At 30.7% G+C, this 7,583-nt stretch overlaps 1 non-coding gene across 1 annotated transcript; it reads right to left on the bottom strand.

The window, feature by feature from the left end:
• Nucleotides 1-1,621: 1,621 nt before the first annotated feature.
• Nucleotides 1,622-1,694, bottom strand: TRNAT-UGU (transfer RNA threonine (anticodon UGU)). The gene has a single exon. It is a non-coding gene; the product is annotated as a tRNA-Thr (tRNA).
• Nucleotides 1,695-7,583: the final 5,889 nt, after the last annotated feature.

Below are 7,583 nucleotides of genomic sequence, written 5' to 3'. Positions count from 1 at the left end.
TTAATTGAAATTTAATATTCTTACTAAAGTTTTGCAGCTTTCCCTGTAATCCTATTAGGATCTACGAGACCCAATAGAATGGGAAAATCCATTCTACTCTTAGTCTTGATGGGGCTATGGGGAAGAATTTTCTCAGAGTGGCACCTCGAGATTTGAGCTTTTAAGCTTTGGGGCTCCACTAAACCATTTAATTCCTCTAGTGTTTAGTCCTTACAAAACAAAATCCTTAATGCTCCTTACTTTCCCACAAATTAAGTCATTCATTAGGACCTCAATGATCCATATGATGTAGATTTGAATAGAATCATATACCAATACTTGTTTCATAAACTCTCTAACCACCTAAAGCCACTTGTTTCTAACATCTTGCTCATCTGATATCACCTGATAATCCTCCTAGGTGTCTGAAGAGGGAGGCTGTGATGGCATCGGGATCTTCTACTCCAGAAATGTTATTAGAGTTTTTTTTAGTGTATAGATTCTCCACAAGTCTGTTTCATGCCATTGTGTAACTCACAGTTACTTATTGTATATTTTTTTTTTTATGCACTTGAAATTATCAATAAATAAATTATAAAAAAAAATTAAATAAAAATATTTCAAAAATGGATGATAACAAAACCATTGTTTTCAAAAATCTAATATTAAAATTTTAGTGTATAGATTCTCCACAAGTCTGTTTCATGCCATTGTGTAACTCACAGTTACTTATTGTATTATTTTTTTTTTATGCACTTGAAATTATCAATAAATAAATTATAAAAAAAAATTAAATAAAAATATTTCAAAAATGTCTTGTCCGATTTAACCTAAATTTAGAGATTAATGTAAAAATGGTCTAATATAAATTATATCATGAAGCTTATCCTTCCACTAATTTTACTTTTTTATACGAAAATGTAATTTCGTTGATTTCACGTCCCAAACATTTTATGCTTAAACGAAAGACTATTTATTTCGAAATATAGTTACTTATGTACCCAATTGTATTGAAAAAGGAAACTTCCCAGGATATTCATTTTCAAAAAATATAAAAAAGTAAAAAAATTTGTGAGGAAGCTAATTGATTATGTACTTGGCAAATGTTTTTTATCTAATACTGAAGTGTGTGTTTTAGGAAAGAATAAAGGCTCATTTTATTTTACTGTATGATTTAGTTCATTTTGTTTTGTTTTAGTCTATGCTATTACAAATAGCACTCATACATATTTAAAACTTTTATTTTTTTATGTTCATTTTTTTTAATTTCCTTCTCAATCCATTTTTATATGATATTTTCTTAGCTTTTAAAATTAATTTGTGTATCATTTGATATCTTAGTTTAGAAGTAATTTATAATATTCCAAACTGTCATTTGAAGGTTCTCTATTTACACTCCTGATAAAGACTTACAACGTTCTATGCACATAAATATATAAATGTGTGTGTGTGTGTGTGTGTGTGTGTGTGAGTAGTTTATAACTGAATAAGCTACATGGTTAACCCCCATTCATTACAAGAGTACAAAATAAAAAAGTATTATTATTTAACAATAAAATTAATTATAATTGTTGAAATATTAATATTGTTTATGAGATTTGTATAAATTCATATTCATAATTAATTAAGGAAAAATAATTCCAGCCCCCAGGGAGAATTGAACTCCCGACCCCTGGTTTACAAGACCAGTGCTCTAACCGCTGAGCTATGGAGGCACGACGTCACTGATGTTTGAAACAGCATACAGTAAGCCTTTAAATAATCCTGTTTAATTAATTATTTGAATATTTTTCAAATATTAAAATAATCAAATATTTATAAGTACTAGAATACAATTTGTACCTTTGTAATATTCGTTTATATTTAATTATCATAAAAATTATTACTTTTATTATATTACATATTATAATTGAGTTTCTAACTGACTATTTCAGTCCTTTACATTATTTTAATTTCTACTAATACATTTAAGAATCAAGAAAAGAATGTTATCATCGAGAAAGTTTGAAGCAATATAATTTATATTAAAATCTGCGTTTCAAATTTTCCTCTATTCAAACAGTAGTAAACAAAGTTTTATCTCCATTATTTGGTTTGATTTTTTTACCAATTTAACGTGCAAATATTGTGTTAGTCCGAGCGACTAACAAGCTCCAGTCTCCAACTTATATTCTCAACATTCCTGGATAAATTCCAATCGACTTGTCGATAAGCGTGGTTAGAAGAATGAAGTGCTCTCTAGAAACAGCAATAAAACAACTAAGAAACAACATAACAGATGTTAATATTATTAATACACCAAACCTATTTTCTCTCATTTCAAACAATATGATAATGATATAAACAAAAATACAGGTAAATATTTTTCAAAATAATAAATAAAACTTATTCTGGTTCTCATAAAAAAAAAAAAAAAAAAAAAAAAAAATGACTCAAAGACATTATTTAAAATTCGTATTGTATTTATCTTTTTAATTCCAGTACATAGTCAGTGATAGTTAAATAGAAAAAAGTTATGCACTTACCACTCTGTCCAAAAAGTTGTTAAAAAAATTATTGGATATTAACTAATTTCATGGCTGATGGATTGAATTAGATGAATGCTTTTTGTTTCATTTTATAGGTTCTAATAACAAATTATTCCACAAGAATTCAAATTAAAAGATTTTTATTTTCAAAATTTTTACATATTTGTTTACGCTCTTAAAATTAAAATATTTTTATATTTAATTTTATTCACAGCAGTATTCAACTATTTTGACAAATTACAATATTTTCAGTCGATTATTATACTTAAGACTTTTTGGTAATTAAAAATATATTGTAATTATTACATCCTAAACCTTTTAACTCACTAAAAACATAATAACATTTAACAAACATTAAAATTAGTGAGAATTATTAGTAGATTTATAATTATGATACCGTAGAGGTCCAAGGCCTCGTGCGATGTACTCAAGAAATATATCGTGCGATGTACTCAAGAAATATATCGCGCGTTTCCTAGGGTGGTTTTCATAGGGTAGGTCCTTCACTCCCACGCCTAGTTTTGTGAGTGCCACCCATTGGCTAACGGGCCTTACAAATGGCCGGGGGGAGATTGTGAGTGAGTAGTGCATAAATCCCGGGTAGGGCCGGGCTCGAACTCACAATCTTGGGTTGGCAGACAGACGCGTTACCACGCTGCTAGCGTCACCCCTTTCATATATAGGTTCTCCAATTTTGGAGTAGATATTTTATTTTAATTAAATTTTGAAAATTACAATTCGAAAATTGATTTTATTTTTTAAAAATGGATTAATTAATTACAAAACGTATTACGTCCATTTGTATTATATTAAAAAAAGAAACAATACATTGACTATTTTATTAGGAACAATAAATACTATTTGTAAATAAAATAACAGTATATATTTCATTTTATTTTATTCAATATATTTTATTAACATGTGGACTTACTTCAAATACACATAACATAACTTAAACGGCCAAAACTTAAAAAAGTTACAAATCGTTTATTCATTACATGACAATCAATTATCAATAATAATATATAATTATCAATAAAAAAATAAATAATAAATTAACTACGGAAATAGTTCTTCCTCGTGCTAATTAATTCAAGATTCTTCTGAAAATATATTAATACACTTTATTATATATACAATAGCTTTCTGTATGTTAACATGTATGAAACAGTGTAGGGTTGTAGGGTGTAATTTCACTACTTATGGAAGCTAACTTCTCAAATAAACCACTAATATATTTAAAAAGAAACTCAATAACATTCCGTCTCTTAGAACAGATTGCTTAATATCTGAGGTCAGGTTTTTACTTTTTTTTTTAACATTGAATTAATTTTTACTTTGACGTTTTTAGTTATTTTGAGCCGCTTTTAGCAGTTTATATTCTATTTAACATTATCAGAAGGAAACCGAAGTGGTGGATCCAAAAATGGATACATACCTAATTAAAAATGCAAGGGACAAAATTGACCAATACCAAGATCATAAATTAGCGGCTACCGTAATTCTGCAATCATAATTGTACACCACTTTGGCATTGAACCGAAAATCACCAACATGTGAGGAGCGTTTCTTAAAACAGACCGGCAGGGGTTAGCGCTACAAGTACTAGATATAATAAAATATATTTTCTAGGTATTTTGATTATAAAATACTTTCAAAACATCAACAAGATACTTCTGAGTAATTTAAGCCTTAACTTAAGAATTAGTTCAGCGGTCTACACAAAAAATAGTAACAAAGCTATAGACGCCCAGATTACTTATTTAATACAATATATTTCTGTTTTTTGAGCTTATAGTATTAAAAAACATTAACGAGATCTCATTGGTTAATTTCCGGAGCCGTTCGTGCAATAAATTGTTAGATACCTACAAACGAACCGGTTATGACACAACCCAAAACTCATAAAACACTTGGTTAACAGGGATACAACAAGAATACATGTAACACAATGCAGCATGGCACATTTGAAATATAAAATATCTAACCATTAACACTTATAATTTGATCAACAATGCATAAACTTCTAAAACAACCTTCAATTCTCTATTCCGATCCACGGGTTCTATCTCTAATTCTTCCCTCTTATCTGCTCTCCATGACGTTGGCTTAAGCCAAAGTACCCCAAAAGAAGTACTGGTCAGTAATTATGGTCTGTTAATTTATTTATTTAAATTTATTCTATTTTTGAAAAACTATACTCATATAATTTTTTTTTAAATTCTTTTATTTATTTATTGACATTTGTATTTACATAATAAAACATTAAGTAAATTTGATGTAAGATCAAAATCGAGTAATCTACCCATTGGTAGCACTCTAATGACGTTTTAAATTAGCAGATCTCGTGGCCATCTTCTTTTCAGGCACCTCTGACTGTTAGAAATGAAAAAGAAAGCAAAGTTAGAAACTAGTGAGTTTGGGTTGTTAAAGAGTTTATAATGGAAGGAAGGATAACTGGTTCAGGCTAGATCGGTTACATATGGAACATTAAGGTCTTTATGTATGATTTTATTTGTGACAAAGTAATGAGCATTAAGGATTTTGGATTGTAAGAATTGGATACGAAAGGAATCAGAAGGTTTAGTGGAGCCCCAAAGCTCAACTCCGTATGTACAGATTGGCCTTATTACATTCATGTAGATTAGTCTTTTATAATGAATTGGAAGTTTAGACCGTTTGTCCAATAAGTGCTGTAATAGTCGAAATCGACATCCAGATTCCTGTCTTTTCAGTCTTGTATGTGGATTCCAGGCTAGTCGTTTGTCCAAATATCGACCAAGGTAGCGGATCTGTCCGACAGGGGTATAAACAACATTATTAAATGAAACTGTAGGCAGTTGGAAGGTTTACGAGGAAGGGTAAAAGTGATTTGATGGGATTTATTTTAATCCTCCAAATACGATTATAATTTATTTTAATCCTCCAATAACCATTCTTCGAGGGCTATGATTTGGGATTGAAGAGTTTGGGATGCAATTAAAAGGTTATTATTATCTGCGAGCACACATGTGTCATCAGTATACGTGGTAAGAATAGTGTTTAGCTGTTTTGGGATGTTAGCTGTATAGATGGATGGGACCGAGGATACTGCTTTTATACTCATTTCAAAAAATTATGTTCAAGAAAATGGAGAAGGATTAAAAAAAGGTATTTAGTTCAATATGAGATTATTCCGTAGTAGGTTGTTGGTTTTATTAAATAAATAAATTATCTATACTATTTATTTCAATATGTGTACATTAATTGAGAAAAATGACCCGTCCAAGAGAGTTCAAGAATACCTTCTCAGTCAGTTTTAGAAGAAATGAGAAGATAAAGGAAGTCGGTGGGAGCGGAGAGTCATGAGTGATATTTATTAAGCACGACTCAAGACTACTGGCCAGTAAAGCCCTCCATTGCAGTAAGTCATAGCGCGATAAATAAAATTCTCTCCTTATTTACAGAGCCTGTACTTTTTATTATTTTTTTTTTACCCTCCTCATTCAGTAAGTCGTCTAAATTACCGATCTGACGTAGCCTTCGATTCAGAATGGCCACCATGTCTGGGACATCTGGGCTCTTCGTCACAAGGTCTTCATGAGGGAAATATGAAATCCTGAATCAATATATGAGACCCACATAGGTATGATATATCAGGAAATTATTTATTTTCTGAAGCTTAAGATTCTATTGAAAAATTTTAATGTATTTTTTGGAATCAACGCAAGGTATTAGTGGATTTTTTTGATAAACAATGCTTTATCAAGAAATATTCTTATCTAACATGTCTTTATGAAATAATGTGGTTGACCTAAAACATATATACTAATAATTTATGTTCAATACATTTGTTTTCGAATATATTATTTTATGACAAAATAAAAGTAGTTATAAACGTAGAGAAGATCAGATCAATCTGTACTGAAAATTAATTCTAACTTAAAAAAAAATTATTGATTTTATTTATTAATTCACACCTATCTTTAGGTTGAAGAATATTTTTAATTTAACTCTTCCCTTTTTAAGTAAGTGTTAAGTAAAATATCTTGTTATACTCATATAATAATAAAGTGTTACATTTTTTAACCTATTTAGTATCGCATATTATATCAAAGAACATGAATTAAAAAAGCTTCTGCAGCAATTCTAAAATTTGTTTTCTATTCATTTGTCAATTAATGATGTATTAATTAATAGCTCTGTAATTCAAAAACGACAAAACCTACCACAATAAAATTTCACATTTTTCCATGTCTATACAATACGTGAGTAAAATTTGAAGAAAATACGAGAAGGTACGATTCAAATGTGTGTTGAGTTGGCATTTAGTGACCCAGAATTGAATCCGAAGTTGTCAAAATAGTGGGCGGTAGACTGCCTTTTTTTTCATGTCCTCATGTGAATTATTTTATAAGCAAGTAGAAATATAAATAGGGAAAATATACACAATTTTGTGCTCAACCCAAATTTTACCCGGAGTTATTCTAAGGTATATTAATGTACGTCCATTGAGTGCGGAGAGTCGCACGCGCTAATTAGCGTCCCATTCATATGTTGAGCGGGGAGGGTCTGCTTTGCTGGTGGTTATTGGATGTTGCCCCAGGTCTTGGTGGATGAGTGATTTCCCTGAACAACGGGTTGGTACAGGCCTTTAGCCCATCAAAAAATTGAATGTGCCTTTGGCCTATGTACTCCAGCACAGAGGGAAGCTGGAGTTCACCGTATATGGTAGAAAAGATTGGCTTCACATTGTGACTTGGTTATGGTCTTGGTGGTGGAGATGGAGCTCAAGTAGTCCGTTCAGCATCCCTCGCAACATAACTTGTGGCAACATGTTCAACTTGTTCCCCAGCCTTCAGCAGGTCGTGACATGTGTTGACGAGCAAAACTGGCAAGTTGGCAAAGGTAAAACGTGCTTCCACCGCGACCTACGATTGAATAGATGACCAACAAGACTTCTGTCTGACAAAAATATATTTAATATTTTAGGAGATAGGGAAAGGAAGAGACGGAGCTCAAATCCAGGCCTCTACCACCTGTAATAATATCTCTTGCAGTCTCACAGATCTCAGTGAGAAATGCTGGCAACAGAAG

This window comes from Halyomorpha halys, unplaced genomic scaffold, assembly GCF_000696795.3.
Source record: "Halyomorpha halys isolate HHAL.00 unplaced genomic scaffold, Hhal_1.1 Scaffold196.1, whole genome shotgun sequence".
In the NCBI taxonomy this organism is placed as follows: domain Eukaryota; kingdom Metazoa; phylum Arthropoda; class Insecta; order Hemiptera; family Pentatomidae; genus Halyomorpha; species Halyomorpha halys.
The sequence above is the reverse complement of the archived record's forward strand: the minus strand, read 5'-3'. Positions and strand labels throughout refer to the sequence as shown.